General features: G+C 43.8%; 1 long non-coding RNA gene across 1 annotated transcript in view; it reads right to left on the bottom strand.

Moving 5' to 3' along the window:
• The window catches only part of LOC139756713 (uncharacterized), a 99,132-nt gene extending 92,524 nt beyond the window's left edge, over positions 1-6,608 (bottom strand). Inside the window, exons 1-2 of the long non-coding RNA XR_011714422.1 lie at positions 6,082-6,608; positions 3,178-3,390 (exon numbers count right to left, since the gene is read on the bottom strand). This is a non-coding gene — a long non-coding RNA (uncharacterized lncRNA). The remainder of the gene's footprint in view (positions 1-3,177; positions 3,391-6,081) is intronic.
• Between the last annotated feature and the right edge of the window lie 13,272 nt (positions 6,609-19,880).

A 19,880-nucleotide genomic window follows, 5' to 3' on the forward strand; every position in this document is an offset into this window, starting at 1 on the left:
ACATTTAAGTTTTGGCTTATGCCCGCTAGTACTGGGAATGGGCTCATGCTGTGCCTTATGGACCATAGGGGGAAATGAGAATGATTTTGATAGGATACAAGAGACATTTGCATATCATTTTCAACGTCAGAGACATACACACACACAGATCTACAAAAATAAAAGCACGATCGAAGAGCGTCAATGCAACACACTTTTTCCACACTATCGCACCTTTTCCCCTTCACAGACCCATCGTCCGTCCTTGTTCTGAGCGCACTCACACCACAGTCATCATCTAACCACGGATGACGGAGATCGCCTTACACTGGCCACACCACACATCAGGACCAACCTACCTCTAGGGCGAACCCAGGTCACCCCACTGGACGCCACGCTCCCAGGAGAGTCAGCAACACTTCAAGGTCAACCTCGGTCACAATAGAGAGTTTAACACCACGTGATTAACGACCTTGACCTTGGCCAGCGGGACCTTGACAACACTATAATTGGGTCACACAAAGACACGCACCGGCAGCAGCAGGAGGGGTAGCAGGAGGGGGACGAGACGACACAGGAAGCACACCAGGTCACCACCGGAGCCTCCGCCGTCGCCCCGTCGGTGGTAATGAGAAGTTAGTCAGGGGAGGCGGTGGTGTCCAGCTTGGCTGGTCCGAGAGTATATCCAGCAGGGTGTCGCCGTCGGGAGGATCAATATCCTGGCGGAGGGGCGTGAGGGGTAAAGGAACGGGAGGAGCGAGCAACGCCTCCCTCCACCCGCCGCTGCCCTGCATAAACCACTGTTTTCACTCGTGAATTAAGGCCCTCTCCTCCGTCGCACTAATGAGCACTGATGAGACCCGACTGATCATGCGCTCTCCCGCACAGGCCACTCTCTCCTCCTCACCCTCCCCCCCCCTCCTCCCTCCTTAACTCTCCCTTCTGTACTCCTCACTTCCTTAGTCTCCCTTTACTCCTCTCCCTCATTACGCTCCACCGATTATGATCTATCTGTTCCCACTTCTTGTTCTCGACCAGGTTATCTCCCTACCCTTCTGTGACTCTCCCTTACTGCTCTGCCTTCCGGTTCTTTTCCTTTGCTTACCCATTTATCTCCCATGAACCATTGCTTCGACCACTTGCTTATCCTCGCTTTACTCTCCCTTGCCTCAATCATTTTCTTTTCATCTATGTACGGTATTGCATTCCTCCTATCTCTCTTATCACGTTTTCCTTTCTTATCCTATTTCCTTTCCTCTGATTTGATCAGTCTTTCACTTAAGCTCCCTTTCTTATTCTCGTTTGACGTATTGATTTCTTGTTATATTCTCTCTTATTTCACACTGGCTCACTCTTTCAGTCAAGGTGTCACTTGCGTATTTCACACTTGCTCTCCCTTGTTTATTTGTTTATTCTTACTTCCTCTCCTTTACTTATTTGTTTTCTCTCTATTACTTGTTAACCTTTAATCACTTTTTCTTGTTTGCTTGCTTGTCTTCAATTACTTTTATCTATTTGCTCAACCTTGATTATCAAACTTGATTGCTGCTTATCGTTACTTAGATCTCCCTTCTTTACTTGTTTACCCTCACTTACTCCTCCTTCTATACTAGTTTACCTTGTTTACTTATTTACTTTTTCTTTCTCTCATTCTCTCTCTCTCTCTCTCTCAGGGGCACTTCACGATTAAAACAGAGAGGATGGACCATACTGAACTATCATCATCAGTTGAAAAGAACTCGGAATTTTACAACCTAAAAAGAAAAAAAAAATAAATTGCAAGACTGGACGACAGCACCCTTGGCCTGAAAGCCTCTCAACAACCAGGGTAAAAAAATATAACAGTTGTCAGTTCTCCATGTCCACCACGGAACGTACCAAAACCAGGAAGATGTACAACCCCAGGATACATAACAAATACGCATGCTACAACTGCATCAAAACATTTAAAAGAAAACTTGATATAAGGTTGAAGTGAGTCCCAGATGTGCCTAAATAAGGTGAATAAGATACGTGGTGGCAGACCCTATGCTGCCCATTGAGCAGGATATACATTGCTCAATAATCAAGACGTGCGTTGAGCATTGAGCACTAGCCATGCCTTCCGCCAAATCTACGTTGTAGGTACAAGTACGTAGGTAGTTCATCTCCTCTTATAAGACTGGGATAGATACACGGGAGGACAAGGTCCCTCTATGCTCTGGACACGGGGAAAACGGACACAAAGTGTGCAGATACGGAAATCGATAGACAAGTGTGGCGGAGGACGAGACACACACACGGTGGTGAGAATGAGTATACTGTGGTAGAGACTGTTGGACGTGAGGTGACGATGGATACGGAAGTGGGGAACACGGGAGCGGTGAACACGGGAGACATGGATACGGAAGTGGTGAACACGGGAGCGGTGAACACAGGAGACATGGACACGGGAGTGGTGGACACGGGAGGTGGGTTGAATGGCTGGCCATGTGGTAATAGGGATACTGGAGCTCACTGCTATTACCGAGTTCTCTATATTATTTAAGTTAAGCTTCTTAGCAGAGTTGGGCCAAGTGACTCTGACCGTCTTTACTGCTCTCTCTCTCTCTCTCTCTCTCTCTCTCTCTCTCTCTCTCTCTCTCTCTCTCTCTCTCTCTTCCTCAGTGTTTGTTTGTTTGTTTGTTTTTTCATCAAATATGATGATCTCTATCTCAAATAAAAAAAAAATGATTATCGCATGAAAATAATTATCATGAATTTGAGTGTACAGCTTAACTGATGGTAAACACAGACACTACATAAAAAGCTGCAGAAAAGTCATTCTCCTCCGGAAGTGTATTGAAAGGACGAAAAAAATGGATAAATTACAACCAGCCATGACCTCAAATTTCCTCTCCCTGACGCCTGAGATTCTCTCTCTCTCTCTCTCTCTCTCTCTCTCTCTCTCTCTCTCTCTCTCTCTCTCTCTCTCTCTCTCTCTCCCCAACGCTCTTTACTCATTCCCTTCGTCTGATAGGCTCTTTCCTCAACCTTCTCTCCTCCGCTTATACCTCATCTCCTCCTCCTCCTCCTCATCCCCCTCCTCCTCCTCCTCCTCCTCGTAATACCCCGTCCGCTCGCCCCTCACCTCCAGACCATCCAGCCACCAGGAGAGCCCCATCTACGCCCAGACAACCTCCTCTTACGGAGTCTTTGAGTTGAGAGATTACGACCTACCTCTTCTCAGAGACATCTTGTTACGCATCTCCATCTCCTGCCTGTGATCTCCAGGTCCTCCTATCTCCTGCCTGTGATCTCCAGGTCCTCCCATCTCCCGCCTGTGATCTCCTGGGTTTGCTGGAGGTCTTAGGACTGAGTTCAGAGGTCCTGAGCTTGGGCTAGAAACGCCACTTGTGTCTGGATGGGAGGCCGTACCTTCGCTTCCTCTCTCTGTAAAAAAAATTCCTGATTAATTCGCGATTCGATTAAGTCATCCTTCTAGCTCACCCCCACATAATACGTACATAGGAAGAATACATAATAATGAGACCAGGGATGATTCGTCTCCACGAGACTGACCACCAGACTCATAATGAGGAAGGAGACTACAGAAGGACCCGGCATTCATCTGGGGAAGGTTTGAGAGGTTATCACCATCAGGTTATGACTGAGTAGTAGCAATAGTAGTAGTAGTAGTAGTAGTAGTACTGAAACTGTAGTTGTAATAATAATAATAATAATAATAATAATAATGATAATAATAATAATAATAATAATAATAATAATAATACCATTATCATTTTTGTTACTATTATCATTATCATTATCATATCAATATTACTATCATTATCATCATCATCATTATATAATAATAATAATAATAATGATAATAATAATAATAACATAAAATTACTATAATTGTGTCGTGAAGAAGAGGAAAGAAAGAGAAACAAAGAGGAAAAAGCAAAGAAAAAGATGAATTGACAGACATAAAGACCAGAAGATGAGAGTACAGAATGTACGATTAAATGTACGTAAAAGACCCTACATTATATGGGAAGGTCAGGTCATTATGCCCTCAGTACAGGCGGCTGTAACACTGAATATGGAGACTTAGGATGAGTGGTAGGTAGAGGACGACAGAAGAAAATGAAAAAAAGAAATGAAAAGAAAATCTCTCTGAAATTTCAGCATCCAAACGATTGATCTGGAGTGGACCCCCAGGCGAGGGAGAGAGTGAGTTATGGGAGCGTCATCTGTGACAGGAAGGTAGAGTGGAGGAGGAAGGAGGAGAGAGATACGTCTCATGATCTTGCAAGGAAAACTAAGGATTTTAAGAGCTTGTAAGGGAAGCTAAAGCGTCATGATCTTGCAAGGAAAACTAAGGATTTCAAGAGCTTGTAAGGGAAGCTAAAGCATCATGATCTTGCAAGGAAAGCTGAGGATTTCAAGTGCTTGCAAGGAAAGCTAAGGCGTCATGATCTTGCAAGGAAAACTAAGGATTTCAAGAGCTTGCAAGGGAAGCTAAGGAATCAATGGAGATCAATACGTCACAGTAACATTTGAGCCAAAAAAATATGTGAAGGAAATCTAGAAAATTGGAAGGGTTGAATAATGTAAAACTGACTTCAATCCTGCCAAGGTCAGCTTTAGTTATCATTGGTAGAATACGACAACCTCTCCTTTATACCTGAGGAATTTGAAGAACATGTCAAACAGCGAGGGTATAAGACCCTGATATATGCAAATACGTTGGGACTGAATCTGTAGAAACAAATATAAAAAGATATAAAAACACGTGTGTCATTACCAATGGTATCATTATGAATCATTATCATAGTCATTAAAATCATTATCAATGATCATCACATCAAAAGGTATATAATAATTTTCATTTTATCCTTTCGTTCATCCAAGCACGTTTCATAAGCTCAGTTCTGAAGTCTGTTTGACGATTTCATGTATTCCATTGGACCACAGCTGAAAGCAAACATTTTCCGTTAAGATATTCCTGTATCTTACAGATGAAACGAAAATGCGACCCACACACTCTCCTGTACCTGATATATATCATTTTTTCATGGACGTTAAAAGTCTGTAGAAACAGAAAACGAGAAAAGTACATCTTTTCAATTTCCCATCCATTACCCCCCATGACATTTCCTCGTCAGGATTCTACGTTTAATGAAAATGAGAAGCAGAAGAACGCTTTAATATTCGTATTCAAGCAAATTCAAAATGTATTTCCTCTTTTGGAGCTTTTTGCATCACCGACGGGATATTCAGTTCGTTGTCTTCACTACTGGGTCCAAGATTTTTGCCCTGACTCACATTGCATTCGTTCATCAAAAGTTACAATTATTGATAATTGCTGGGATTACAATTTCACACACGTATGAGGCAGCTATAGGGATGTCCTTTATAGTGAATAATTTTTCTAAAGTTGCAAGAATGATAGCACTACAAGACACAGCATCAAATATAACAAGCAATTTGTTAAAAAAGATATAAATAGATACTTTTATAGTATAAGGAAAGTGGATGAATGGAATACATTGAGTTATGAAATGGATGAATGGAATAAACTGAGTTATGAAGTGGATGAATGGAATAAATTGAGTTATGAGTTTATGGATGTGGACAGCATGCACATATTTTAAAAGTTGTCTGATATAAAGTTTAAGAGATGAGGCCCAACGAGTGTAGAACTCCCTCCCCGCACAGTACAAGTAGGCAGTTAACCATACAAACACATAAATAACTTTCAATTTCTCTAAATGCTAAACATAATTTTCGCAGACATTAGAGTCACACATTAAAGAAATGAAAAATGAAAAACGAAAAACAGATCAACAATGAATTACGACACAGTTAATCCTACTCGTAACCTCGTAATTCACTCTGTAATTTACTTTTTAAATATACACTAGATCATTAATTGATTAATTAGATATATTTACCACATCATCATCCCCTGGCCCCTCATAATTGCTTACTACTTCTGTATATTCATATCTCTTTTACGCTTATCTATATACCATCTTATCTATTCTCCTATCAGCCTATCTTATCTCCTACATATCCATCTTTCTCATGTCCCTCTTCGCTTGTCTTAACCACATGAACACGTGACACACTCACCTTCCTGTTTCCAAACCTCCGGTTACCCTTTCCTCCTCCTCCTTGAACCTGGTCCTCCCTCGGGTGGAGGTCGTCCTCGGCGCCTCACGCGTCACCCGTCCTCCACGCTCCTTGATGACAACACTCCACGTCTCCAGTCGGTCACCAAACTCTATTTCTCGACCTCTCGAGTCGGACTCTCCCCAGAGCCAGTAAGGGCAGACGTCAAGTAGTCACCGCGATCCTTAAATCGCCCCCACTGGTCCTTGAAGCTTTGTGGGTCTCCTTCAAAGCTTGATACTGCTGGGGTGAAGCTTAAGCTTGGGGTCACAGTTTGTCCCGGTGGTTTTTTTTTTTTTTTCCAGACGTTCTCCTCCGCCGTCCAAGCTTGAGAGGTCGTGTCTTCTGAGTCTCTCCCTCAAGCTTTGATGTCTCTCCTCCTGTCGGAGAACGGTCGCCCCAGAGATCGATGTTCCCCTCTTGTGGATGCTGTGAGGTAGTGGGTCTCGGGCGTCCGTCTGCCAGGGGCACCTCTTACAACTGGTCTGTGTCCCCCCTCGCAGCCCTGTAGCTTGGACCAACCATTCCCCCCCCTCCCTCCATCATCCCCCCCACCACCTTTCCTTCCTTACCCTCCTTCCCCCCTTCTCCCCCAGCCAAGCCATAACCCTTTACCAGTACAAATATGCAAACTACCCCTACCCACCCCGTCCTACTGAAAGGGCGGTCGAACCTACGGCTTTTGAATGTAATGATCCCTTTCTCTCCTCCTCCTCCTCCTCCTCCTCCTCCTCTCCCCTTCCCCTCTGCTCTCTTCATCCCTCCTTATTCCTCTCTCCTCATTCCTCTCCTCCTCACCCTCTTTATCAAATATTCTTCTAAACCTTCCGCTTACCATATTTCCTCTCGATATTCTTCTTTTTTCACTCCTCCCCTGTCCCTTAATGCCTCATCTTCAACCTTTACTCAACACCCTAGACAACCCACACCCATACTAACGCCTCATAATCACTCAAAACCAAAACACTTTAGTCACGATCAAGTACTGGGTCATATTTCTGACTACCAAACCCACCCTTTAAGTACGCGCAGCCCCGAAGCGGCCGAAAGTGCTCTAACATATCATAATATAATCATCAGTAGCCCAGGACAGAGATATCCCAATACAATTCAATGAAAATATGTGCTCCCTCTGTCGGCCTGTTTCAAAGGGACCCATTCATTGGCCTGACGGAAGGATGATAAATAAGGCTTCCTGGTACGCACTGTGTATTCATCATCAGTCGTGGCTCCAACCTGGTCTTCTGAACTCTGATCTTAGGATCGAGAGGACCTTAAGACCAAGTTCTTACATAGAAAAAAAAGGTTTAAAACCTTTTTTGGTGATTAGAAGCGATGACTTTCGTTTATGGATTGTTTTTACACACCATTACGTCCGTCTTCGCTCATATTTCCGTCAATTCATCTCGAATTTCTGTTTCTCCGTCTATTCATCTTGGGCTGCTGAACCCGCATGGCAAAAATATCGAGGAAAAGATGAACTATAAATCGCAGAAAAATCATTTACAGTAACAAAGAAAAAAGAGAGAAAAAGAAAAAAAAGGAAATCCAGACGGAATATACAGTCCCTAAATTTAGCGTATGTTGTGCTCGTGTTTATCCTAGGATTAACAGATCCAGAAGCAGCGGTAGCAGGACATGTCGAGAGGGAGGGAGGGAAGGAGGGAGGGAGCCGGGGAAAGTGAACAAACGAGAAGAGAGACAAGAGTGTGTGAGACAGGGAGAAAAGAAGAAAGAGACAGAGAAACAGAGAGATAAAAGGACACACTGGTACGTGAAGACATTGGGATACATCTTCAAGACATCAACCAACATATGTGCGAAAAAGAAAAGAGGAGGAGGGACGGCCACTTCAGCAGCAGCCATGCCAACCTCACTGCTATCCCTCCCGACTCAGTCTGTACACTGGAGGGAACCAATAGCAGCAGCAGCAGAAGCAACATCCACAAGCAATGATTATATACGCACACAGCCCGGGCGTAGCGTCCTGCAGGGAGCAGCGTCACAGATGTACGGCACACAAAGCTATCTGATTTGCGCACATGAAAAAAAAAGGAAAAGAAAAAAAAGACGCAGCGACGAGGCCCATTTCATTTGAATAAAGACCTGGGCCGGGGTAGGGGGGAGGGGGGTGTTTCTACCACGTATTCGCGGAGGACAATGCATAGGCTAGTTGGGGGGGGAAAGGGGGGAGGGAGAGAGGCACAGGCAAAGAAAGAGAGAGAGAAAGAGAGAGAGGAATTAGGGAGAGAGAGAGAGAGAGAGAGAGAGAGAGAGAGAGAGAGAGAGAGAGAGAGAGAGAGAGAGAGAGAGAGAGATGGACGGTGATGGGAAAGGATAGTTTCTGACGACTTGAATTTGAATAGAAGGGAAGTTTGTGGAGTAGGTAGGGAGGAGTGAGGTAGGTAAGGCAGGGTGATGTAGGTAGGGCAGGGTGATGTAGGTAGGGCAGGGTGATGTATGTAGGGCAGGGTGAGTGTGGGAATAGTAAGGGGTCATTGATCGATAGTATGGGTCAAGGAGGATAGTATGGGTAGGGGGAAGAGAGTCTGGGTCAGGAAAAACATTGTGAGCTGGGGAGGATAGTATGGGCTGGAGAGGATAGTGTGGGCTGGGAGGATAGCATGGCCTGGGGAGGAGAGTCTAGACAGAGAGGACAGTGTGAGGTGGATAGGTTAGTATGAGTTAGAGAGGACAGTGGGGGATAGTATGGGCAAGGAGGAGAGTTTGGATTAGGAAAATAGTGTAGGCTGAGAGGAAAGTGTGAGATGGGGAGGAGAGTGTGGGTTGAGGAGGATAGTGCGGGTTGGGGAGGGATATAATATGGGTAGGGGAGGAATTTAGAGAGGGGTCGGGGAGGAGCTTTGTGTGGTTTGAGGAGGATAATGCGGGGTGGAAACAATGAAAGAGAAAATAACAAGGAAGAGAGAGAGAGAGAGAGAGAGAGAGAGAGAGAGAGAGAGAGAGAGAGAGAGAGAGAGAGAGAGAGAGAGAGAGAGAGAGAGAGACAAAACAGTGAAAAAAGAAAGCGAAAGAAACAGAAAGGAAAATAAGCAAACTAGAGAAACAGACAGAGATCCAGAGACACAGACAAAGAGACAGAGAAAAAAAATGAGAGAGAAATATGTAAATGAATGAGAGAAAAAAAACCCTAAGAATAGGAAAATACACAGAGTGGTAGAGAGCGGATAAGGGCGAGGGGTATCTTTGCCTGGATACCCCTCGCCCGGGGTAACCTTAGACGATACTTCTCAGTAGGGGAGCTGAGGGAGGCGTGGGGAGGGAAGGAGGGAGGTTGGTGGTGGTGGTGGTGGGGAGGGATAATGCTGGGGAGGGAGGGTGTTGGAAGAGAGGGGTGTTGGGGAGTACATGGCACGGGAAGATTAGTAGCGTACTAAGTAATTAGTACACTTAGTAGCGTACTAACCTTATAACCTTAGTAGTGATGGAGACGAGATAGTAAGGCAATAGACTCTCCCCTACCCACCTGTCCCTCCGGCTCAACAGTCGATACGGTGGGCGGGAGTTGAGAAATGACAGCCATGCAGTGTGTGGCCAGACTATACCGCTATGGAAATTCTGTAGGGAAACAGTGGAGGGAAACTTTGCCCACTCGAACTGTGGCGAGGTTCTCCCGTCGAGGGAGAAGAGGCTCACAAGCAAAACTGTTAGAAAAAAAAATAGAAATCTTTTTTAAAACAAATTCAAATGTCACTTTTTTTTTCCTTTCTGAAAATAGACGTATTTTCAGACAATGCACATCAGTGAAGGGCTTGTCTAGCCTTGAGCTGAGGGCACTGGTGGCCCTGACACCGACATCTGGATGGAAGTCCTCCCAGTGTTTCAAATGTCTACATTTGGAATATATAAAAAAAATATCTCACGCTGAAAGGGAGGGAGGATGTCGGGAGGGAAAATGTCGGGGAGGGAGGGAGGATGGTGGGGAGGGAAAGTGTCATGAGGGAGGGTAGTAGAGAGGATAGTGGGAGTGAAGGGAGGTAGAGGGAAGGGAAGGGTTAATCCTTCAAGCTTCCCTTCAGTACCTCCTCCCCATCATCACTTTGCTCCCCATCACCACGTTCCTCCCCATCATCAATTTCCTCCCTATCACACCAGTCCTCCCCATCATGCGTTCCCCATCACCTAACAAGACAAGAGATGTAAAATTCAACCAATTTACTCATGCATCTCAGAAATACCAAACGTCTGTATCAAAACAGGTTTCGCATATTCGTGACATACGACCTGTAGTATGTCTTACAACGCAGCGAACGAGAACGCAAGTTCCATATCTTCATCATCAGGTAATACCTGGAGGCCAGAGCTTCATGCAGCTGATAGATTCATCCGCAGACTTAACCTACCACATTCCCTCCACAGCCGTTGGCCGGGCGCATGGGGCTACATTCGCGTCCACCTTTCTCGCATCAGAATCCGGTCAGTTCTCACCTTCCTTGTTCCTGAGGATGCTTTCATGATGGAAGAAGGGGGGAATGTCCCAGGACCCCAGGACCCCATTCATGGGACTCCTACATCCTCAAAACTGCAATCCACACAGGAGCAAGGAAACGAAGGATTCCTTTGGAGTAAGAAGGTCCTCGGCGTATTCTCTCTCTCTCTCTCTCTCTCTCTCTCTCTCTCTCTCTCTCTCTCTCTCTCTCTCTCTCTCTCTCTCCACCTAGGGCGCCAGTCCTTGTTGACGATATTAGAGGGAGAGCGCAGAGCTGGTGTCCTCGTTCGTTCTCACCTACAAGGCCCTCCCTCCAAACCCCCTCCTCCACCTCCTCCTCCTCCACCTCCTCCTCCTCCATTCCTGTATCATATTACATGTCACAAGCGTAATAAAATCACTCGCCTGTAAAATTGTCCAAACCAGATTTACGAGGTTTTACCTAGCTATGGCGATCATCTGTAAATATGACAATACATTTCGCATCGATAACACATTTAATTGCACAAAATCCGACCGATTTAGCAACGATCACCGTGGCTGCGTCAGTAAAGGATTCTCGTCTCCACAATTAATTGCCATGCCCCATGCGGTCCGCCAATGATATGCTCATAAACCATCTGTTACGTGGACATAGAACAACATTTTTTTGGGGGTATAGTTACTCCATTTAAAAATTCGGTTAAGCGAGGGCAATGTACTGATGCTCCCGTTCGCTTCGGTAATATCTTTTAATTTTTTTTTTTTTTCTGGATCGTGGTGCCATTTTTGTAATGACTTCCCTATGGTAAATTGTAAGTCGGATCGAAAATGGAACTTGTTTTACGCTTGTTAGGCAAACGTGTTCTGTGAATCGCCATCACAGAGCTACATGACCACATCAAATTAGATTAATACATTTTGAAGATAAAGAGAGATGAGATCTTCGTCGTTTCTACAATATTGCAACAGTTCTATATTCTCCTTCGGCTAGTCTGAGACGCAGTAGCTAAGCAGAACACCCACTAAGCTCTTGTTGGTCTATTGTAAGTCTATTGTTGTAGGGGGAAAAAAAAAAGATAGGCTTTTCCCCTTATTACTCATCCGGCAGGAAACCAGTAGGCATAACTTACACAAAATCATTGAGTTTAGTGAATGATTTAGAGAGTTACCCGGCCGACGGGTTTAACATATCGACATCTTATTTCTCCCACATAAAACTACTGATTACCGTTGGCCATTAGTTCTGCCGTAATATCTGTCTTCCTGATTATGGGTGGCGGGAAGCACTTCCCGAAGTCTTTAAAATGGATTCCTTTCTGTAGCTAATGCTAAACCTTTCCGAAGCCTTGCTCTAAGACTAGCTTCCTTTGAGCCTGAATGCTACCTGCAGTATAGTCTTGTTGTTACGTAGCATTGTTTTCCTCACTCTGAAGCCTGAATGAGGCCTTGATGTCGTTATAGACGTGCTGCTAGACGAAACATACCAATGCTCATAACCTATATGTGTGCTCAGCCTTGCTCCTGGCTTGACTAGATGCACGACGTAGCCCAGCTAACTTTCAACACCTACGTGGTTTTTAGCTGAGTGTCAACAGCATTCGCTCCCTGAGAAGAAAATAGCTTTGCCAAATCTTAATACAACCTATTTACCAAATATGAATGATCTATCTATCAGATGAACATTACTTTTGACTCAAACATTTGAGTTCTCTGGAAACCAATAATGTAACATCGCAAATCACTAAAGGAACATTTAACGAAGTGAAACCATCATTTGGTATGCAATCTGCAAACTGACCGGTGAAATATGATTATATGAACATTGTACATAGAGAAAAACTTTTAAATTTACTTCTTTAATGAAACAATGCATGTTCACATTTACTTCACTAGATTTACTTACTTTTAACGCTATATCAACAATAAATCCCTCGTATTCTACAGCTCTGTAAGGGAATATCTTGGTAGTGTTTGTGTACTGTGAGTCACTGCTATAAATATTTTGTCTCAATGAACGCCATGGATCAAAGTGACTATCTGAGATATAGATTTGTTACCCTGTCAAAGTTGAAGCCGCAAGTAGAAAATGGATCGTTGTAGTGACTGTATCACGATACAGAAACTGTCATGCCCATCTAACGGGACACTATACAAGATCCCACATTACATTATATAAATGGAATTATCGTACTAATACATGATGATATTATTGAGAAATATGCAGCGATTTATTGCATATAACTCTACAATTGTCCAGTTGAGGTGGGTTAAATATATCAAGCCCTACAATACCAGAGGAAAAAATAGAGAGAATATCAAATCATTGCATTTGAATACATCTATTTCAAATTCTCTCTCTCTCTCTCTCTCTCTCTCTCTCTCTCTCTCTCTCTCTCTCTCTCTCTCTCTCTCTCTCTCTCTCTCAGGCATTGGAAGGCGACGACGACGAGGAGTTGGTCATGTTTATGTTCCATGACCAATTCCTTCGATGAGGAGGAGGAGGAGGAGGAGGAGGAGGAGGAGGAGGAGGAGGAGGAGGAAGAGGAGGAGGAGGAGGATCGCGGTGTTAGAAAAAGGGAAAATGCCTAACATTGTGTGTGATTCTATAATGGGTGTTTGTACCTGTATACTATCTGAAACTACAGACACTATAAAGTAACGGGATCAGGTCGTATACAAACGTCTCAAAATGGTGTTTATAAATGCCTCAATTACATGATGACGAGTCTCATTCTCAGAACATGACAGTTCTCAGAATTATACATAAATTTGGACATAAGGTCAAAATTGTGTTCATGTGCTTGGTCAATTCCGCTTCTGCGCCTCATTTTATTCTGCGTTGCTTCGCGGGGGAATATAATCATATGTTCGCGTTGATGTACAAGCACGTGGGTAAATAGAACTTCGTGGAAATTCGGTTTTGATTTGTTTTTTGTTTTTTTTTCTGAAGTATTGGAAGAAAAATGGATGGTGGTGTATCTCTTGCGGTGAGGTAATCTTCTCTGGACAAGAAGCGATTTCCTTTCATTTCTATTTAGCTGTGATAATGAGCATTCTGCCATCAGTCTTTCCTGATCTATTCTCGCCATTCATCACCCGCATGAAAGCGATACATTGCGCCATTTTTGATGAGGAATAGAATCGACACATCTAGGAACACGACGTCCAATAGACTTTTAGTCATTTTCATACTTGAAATCTTATTTTTGTAGTTGAATGACTGAAAATTACAAGATATTTTGTAGTGGAATGACTGAAGATAACACAAAAAATCAAAGAATTAGAAAATTGAAAAAAAAGGTGTTTAGCTCATATTCATTTGTATTCTCCATGATCAGTGGGTCAAAGACGAGCAAATAGATTCCTTAACCCAATTACTCTGTGGTGATTATTTCCTTTCTTTTCTCCAAGATAATGAGAGAGGAAGGAGCCTTTCTACGTCACAGATAAAGTATCTTCCTTCGTCAGGCAAAGGGAGCCTTCCTTCGTCAAGTGAGAGTCTTCCTTCGTCAGAAAGTCCTTCGTCAGGCGTAGACAATCTTCCTCCCTCCGCCTAGCACCTTCGGCAGGTGGTAAGTGACCAGCTGTGGTATACGACCACTGGGAGAGTTCCCTTGTACTTCTGTTGGTGTGATAGGATACACATGCGGTGGCGCTTTATCGATGTTTGTACGTCACACCTTAATGTGCTTTCTGTAAGAAGGGCTTTACATTCTTGGGACCCCCACCTCATGACAACGCATACCTGTCACGTAAACTTCTGAACATTCCAGTGCAATCTGTACGTCATTTTTGCTTGGCTTCTTCGTGTTCACGACCCTGCTGAAAAATAAAAATGCTTCCTCCTGTTCATTTTGACACTCTGCCTGTGTAGTTTTCCAACAGGTCCTCTTGTTTTTGATGTTCTCTCTCTCTCTCTCTCTCTCTCTCTCTCTCTCTCTCTCTCTCTCTCTCTCTCTCTCTCTCTCTCTCTACAAACAGGCCTGTGAAAAGATACATCTTTGAAAGACCTGATCTCTGATTCTTCCAAAAAAGAAATTGTTTGCAATATATATATATTGGAGTAATGTGGATCATTTCATATCGTCTATCACACTTATTCATCTAATCATCTATCTATCTATCTATCGATCGATCTATATATATATATATATATATATATATATATATATATATATATATATATATATATATATATATACACACAGAGGGAGTGCCATAAATCTACGATTGAAGATTTATTATTTTACAGTAGCCTCTACCGAGCCCACAACCCATTACATTCTGATGGTTCTGGAAATGACCTGTGTAAACCCAAGTAAACCACTGAGAACCGAGGTTTACGGCGGGTATACCTGAGAACACTTACCTGCCACCTAAGGTGTGGTAGCTGTGAGGCGGAAAACCTGCGTACAGTCTTAACATCTATATCCTGGCCTCGGTAATTTGCCCACATTATTTGTGGGGTTTGTGGGGCTTTTATACGCCGCTTATCCAGCGATAAAAGTGACTAAATAGCCATCATGGAAACATACATTCATGTAATTATAGGCATCGGGCGCCCCATGTGTTACCCGTATGGAATTCGCCCTTATTCACGCGGCCAGAAGGGATCTAACCCAAGTCAGATGGACAACCCCTAGGGAAAAAAAAGAAAACATTCGCTTCTGTCTTCTTTGTAGTTACGGTCTCGCTAATGATGGTTATTACGCATCATTCTTTCCGCCTTAACCACTCGAACCTGTCAACATTAAAGTTCGCTCTCAGTGTCTGTTCCCACTTAGGGGGTCAACACACAGACATTGCACACACACCCCCCTCCCGACCGAACATGTTCTTGCTGGGGTAGTACTGGCAAAAAGTTATCTTATCACCTTCGTGCATATCAAATGCCCGTACAAGGGTAATAAAGATATCCATTATCTATAAACACACACACACACACACACACACACACACACACACACACATATATATATATATATGTATGTATGTTTTAAGTCTTCATATATCTTTGGTTATACGCCAATGTGGTTTAGTCTTTGGATATATTCTTAAGAAGGAACAAAATATATATAAATCTAAGTACACAACTTCAAGTTTTTACATACACTTTTCGAGCTAAAACCAATCTCAGGATGACCAATGGGTTCTAATACCACACAAAAATTCCACAGAAGCAGCCAGTTAGTCTGTCAGTTGACCAGTACATCAACACTGGTAAGCTTGGGTTAGGTGTGTCTGCTTTGGCCAGTCTCAGCGGCAGTGTGGACAACAGGAAGAGACAGAGGTAATGCCATGTTGGTCAGTGTGTACACGAGTATGCGGGAAAAAAAAGAGAAAGTGAGTTGTGATTCTAATATCGTGTAAAATCTTCTGAAATCCAAGATGTAGCTTAACTCTTTTTGGGTATAGTTTATGAAAGAAACTTTTAAACACTGTGAATTACGTACGTTCAGGAAAACGTAAGCCAGATCCGCAAATTAATATTTTTTCCAGCGATCAAAAGTATTGGTAGCTTTTTACCCATTCTGAAATTTCACTTCAGCCTAGATATGTCATCCTCTTCATGAAAATGGGAACTTGAGAAAGAGTTGCCGATGGTAAAAAATAATTGAATTTAGACAATACTGATGCAATAGTTAATTGCTACTATGTCTCAAAAGCAACTTTATATTCAATCACATATAAATCATTACTACATTCCTCATACAATTGTATTAACTCCCCCTCCACCTCTCCCTTTCAAATGTTCGCATCTTAATGAAGTGTGAGCAAAGTCAATTGCATGACCTCTATTTCACCCTCTTGGGCGCCCACTCCTGCCCCTCCTTGCGTGATGTCTCACCATAATCACCTGCTTGTACAGCACGTGAGGGGAGGATCCATACACGTGGGGACACAGGACGGAACCCAGTGTTGTGAGGGAAGGAAGTGCACACCATCATCATCATCTTCGTCTTGCTTCTTCTTGCAAGGACTCGAGGTCGCTCTTCCTCTCATGTATGGTTACGTTACTCAAGTTCTGGACTTGATATAGCAACACATAAACACATATACGTACACATGCACCAGCGTAGAAATCTCTCTCTCTCTCTCTCTCTCTCTCTCTCTCTCTCTCTCTCTCTCTCTCTCTCTCTCTCTCTCTCTCTCTCTCTCTCCCCCTGTCCTGTACAAATACATAGTCAAAAAGAGCTTATGACACATACAAACACAGACACACACACACACACACACACACACACACACACACACACACACACACACACACGTAAGACCTGACCCCTAACACAGACACCATTCACATAAATCACAATCATTTACCTCACAAATATCCACTCAGAACAGAGAGACTCACACGCACACACGCACACACACACACACACACACACACACACACACACACACACACTTCATCATCAACAATCGCGTCACGAAGGACATAAGTGGACAAGCCTCTTCCTTCCCGGTGTCAGAACTTCCATCACAGCTGATAAAGACCACTGGAGTCTGCCTCTAACCACATAGCGAAGTGAGCTGAGTGAACAAGTTCCGTAATCTGCCTCAACAAACGAGTCACGACCAAAATAGAATGTCTCCGCTAAGCTATAATGGAGAGCGAGAGAGAGAGAGAGAGAGAGAGAGAGAGAGAGAGAGAGAGAGAGAGAGAGAGAGAGAGAGAGAGAGACTCACTCCATCTTTTCTGACATGTACTGGACACAGGGGCAATGCCTCCGCTGGGCTCTGTTGTAAACATAATACGATGCCTCTGGTGAGTTACACTGGACGTGAAGAAAGACAAGTGCAGCACTTGATCACCCGATCGGGACTGTTTTCATTCTTTTCATACTTTACTCAAGAATTGGCCTGAATAAGGCCTTTGATCCGCGACCGGAACCTTGAACAAAATGAGTAAAGAAGAGACAAGACTGAGTGTTGATTCTGGCTGACATTGTAATCGAAGTCCTTTGGCTAGAATTAGAATATTTCTACACATTCAACCACGCCTGAAACAAGGATTCAAAGATAACCATTTCTCTGTTTAATTCTCGTAGTTGTGACTGCATTTAAAGGCTCGAAGCATGGGGGGAAATGTTGACAAAATAAAGCTGACCAAGAAAATCAGCTAAAGCTTAATCATGATCACAGCTTCAAAGGCCTAAGCTTGCACTGAAAACATGCTTGCGGAGGAGATGATTCTGGATACCAGACCATTGATCCAACAACACCAGTGTTCACTACGGCATTGCCACGGACGCGGGGGGTAACGCCGCCCATGTTGTACACAGCTGGGCCGGATGACAAGAGGGAAAAATGGCCTTTGCTATGACAGACAGCAAGACAAACAAACAGAGACGGACAGAGACTAGAGAGAGAGAGAGAGAGGGGGGGGGTGGAGGATGTATATACCCAATGATAATCATTACACAATGCACACATCCCACAGTTTCCGTCACTTGCAGTTTTCTAACACCAGCAGGTTAAGGTAATGGGTCCGCCCGTGCTAATCCCGAGACCGGCACCATAACGCCTCTCATTACCTGACATTACCATTACCCCCGGTGACACCTCACGCAGCAGGAGGCAGTCGAACTCCCGCCGCTCGTCCACCTCCTCCTCCTCCTCCTCCTCCTTCTGCTAGTGTCGCCACCTCCTCCACCTACCACCTACCACCACCACCTACCACCTACCACCATTTGTACATCAACAACAACATGAATATACCATCATACTCTATCACCATCATGCATCATCTGCCATACAGTATCACTATCATTATTCACCATACGTGTCATGCAGTCATCACTCGCCACGATCACCATCATCAGTATCATTGTCACGCACAATAGCCATCACTATCACCACTGTATATCATGACCACCACCATAAGCTACCATCACCATCATATATTATCACCATTATACACAATCATACACCGCAAACAGTATCACGTACCAACACTATCAACACTATCCCTCACTACCTTCATCACCATACACCATCACCATACATCATACGTCACCGCCACGGTTATTGCTTCATTGTGGAACACCATCACTGTCACTATGCTATCATATCATTATTGATCATCATGAATTCATCACACATGATCTTTGTGTAAAAACCACATTATTCATACACCACCTCAGTCATACAGGGACATTATACACCACAAATCACCATACACTGCCACTGTCATCACCACCATAATACAACTCCATCATATAACATCACCATAATCATACAGGATCATAGTAAGTTCTCATACACCATCATGGATATACAAGACCATCAAATACCACTACTATAAACCATGGCCATCATGGACCAATATCATTAAACGAACCTATTGTTGCTGTATATCTCCACCATACACATTCATGACCACTATACATCACCACCACACCATACACCCCCATCGAACCATATACCACATTTTTTTACATACACCGCTATCGTACATCATCACTACTACCACACTCTACCATCGCAATCTGGACATTTTCTACTACCATGCAGCTTTTTATTCTTTTGTATGCTGTCCACGTCCTCAAAATCATCACCCATTTTCTTCCATTCATCCACTACTTTTATTCTGTAAGTGAAGGTCCATTTCCTTTACACATTCTCTTTGAAGTTTTTGGCTTAATTTCACGTTATTGCCTCCTGTTCTTCTGTCTTTGCAACTTCTGAAGGACTGATTACTGTCAAAAAAAAGAATCATTAAAATGAATGCTGTGATTAAATCATCTCTTACTCTTCTCTCTTCCTTCATGGACAGGTTTATGGCCTATGACCTCCAACCTTTCGCTGTGTGTGTGTGTGTGTGTGTGTGTGTGTGTGTGTGTGTGTGTGAGTGTGTGTGTGTGTGCGTGTGTGTGTGTGCGTGTGTGTGTGTGTATGTGTGTGTGTCATTAATATTTGTGTCTTATGGGGAGTGAGTTTTACACACACACACACACCTCGTACCCTGGGTACACAAACCGTACCCCGCACCCCACTCCCACAAAGACTACCCCATTCCACCTTACCTCCTAAAGCTACCCCCACGTAGGCAAGGAGGGGTGGGGTGGTGGGCGGGTGAGGTGGGCTGGGTGGGCAGGCTGGTGCGGAGGATGAAAGACAACACAGAGCGAGAGAACAAGGCAGGCGGATCATGCAAGAATTATTATGATCCAGAGAATGTGTGTGTGTGTGTGTGTGTGTGTGTGTGTGTGTGTGCTTAGAGTACGGAGAAAAGAGTCAAGGAGGAGAAAGAGCTTTGTGTTCCTCGCTTTTAGCCGAGCAGGCAAGCCACCAACACCACAATTACCCCGACAATCATACA

The sequence above is a fragment of the Panulirus ornatus genome, chromosome 23 (assembly GCF_036320965.1).
Source record: "Panulirus ornatus isolate Po-2019 chromosome 23, ASM3632096v1, whole genome shotgun sequence".
NCBI lineage: Eukaryota > Metazoa > Arthropoda > Malacostraca > Decapoda > Palinuridae > Panulirus > Panulirus ornatus.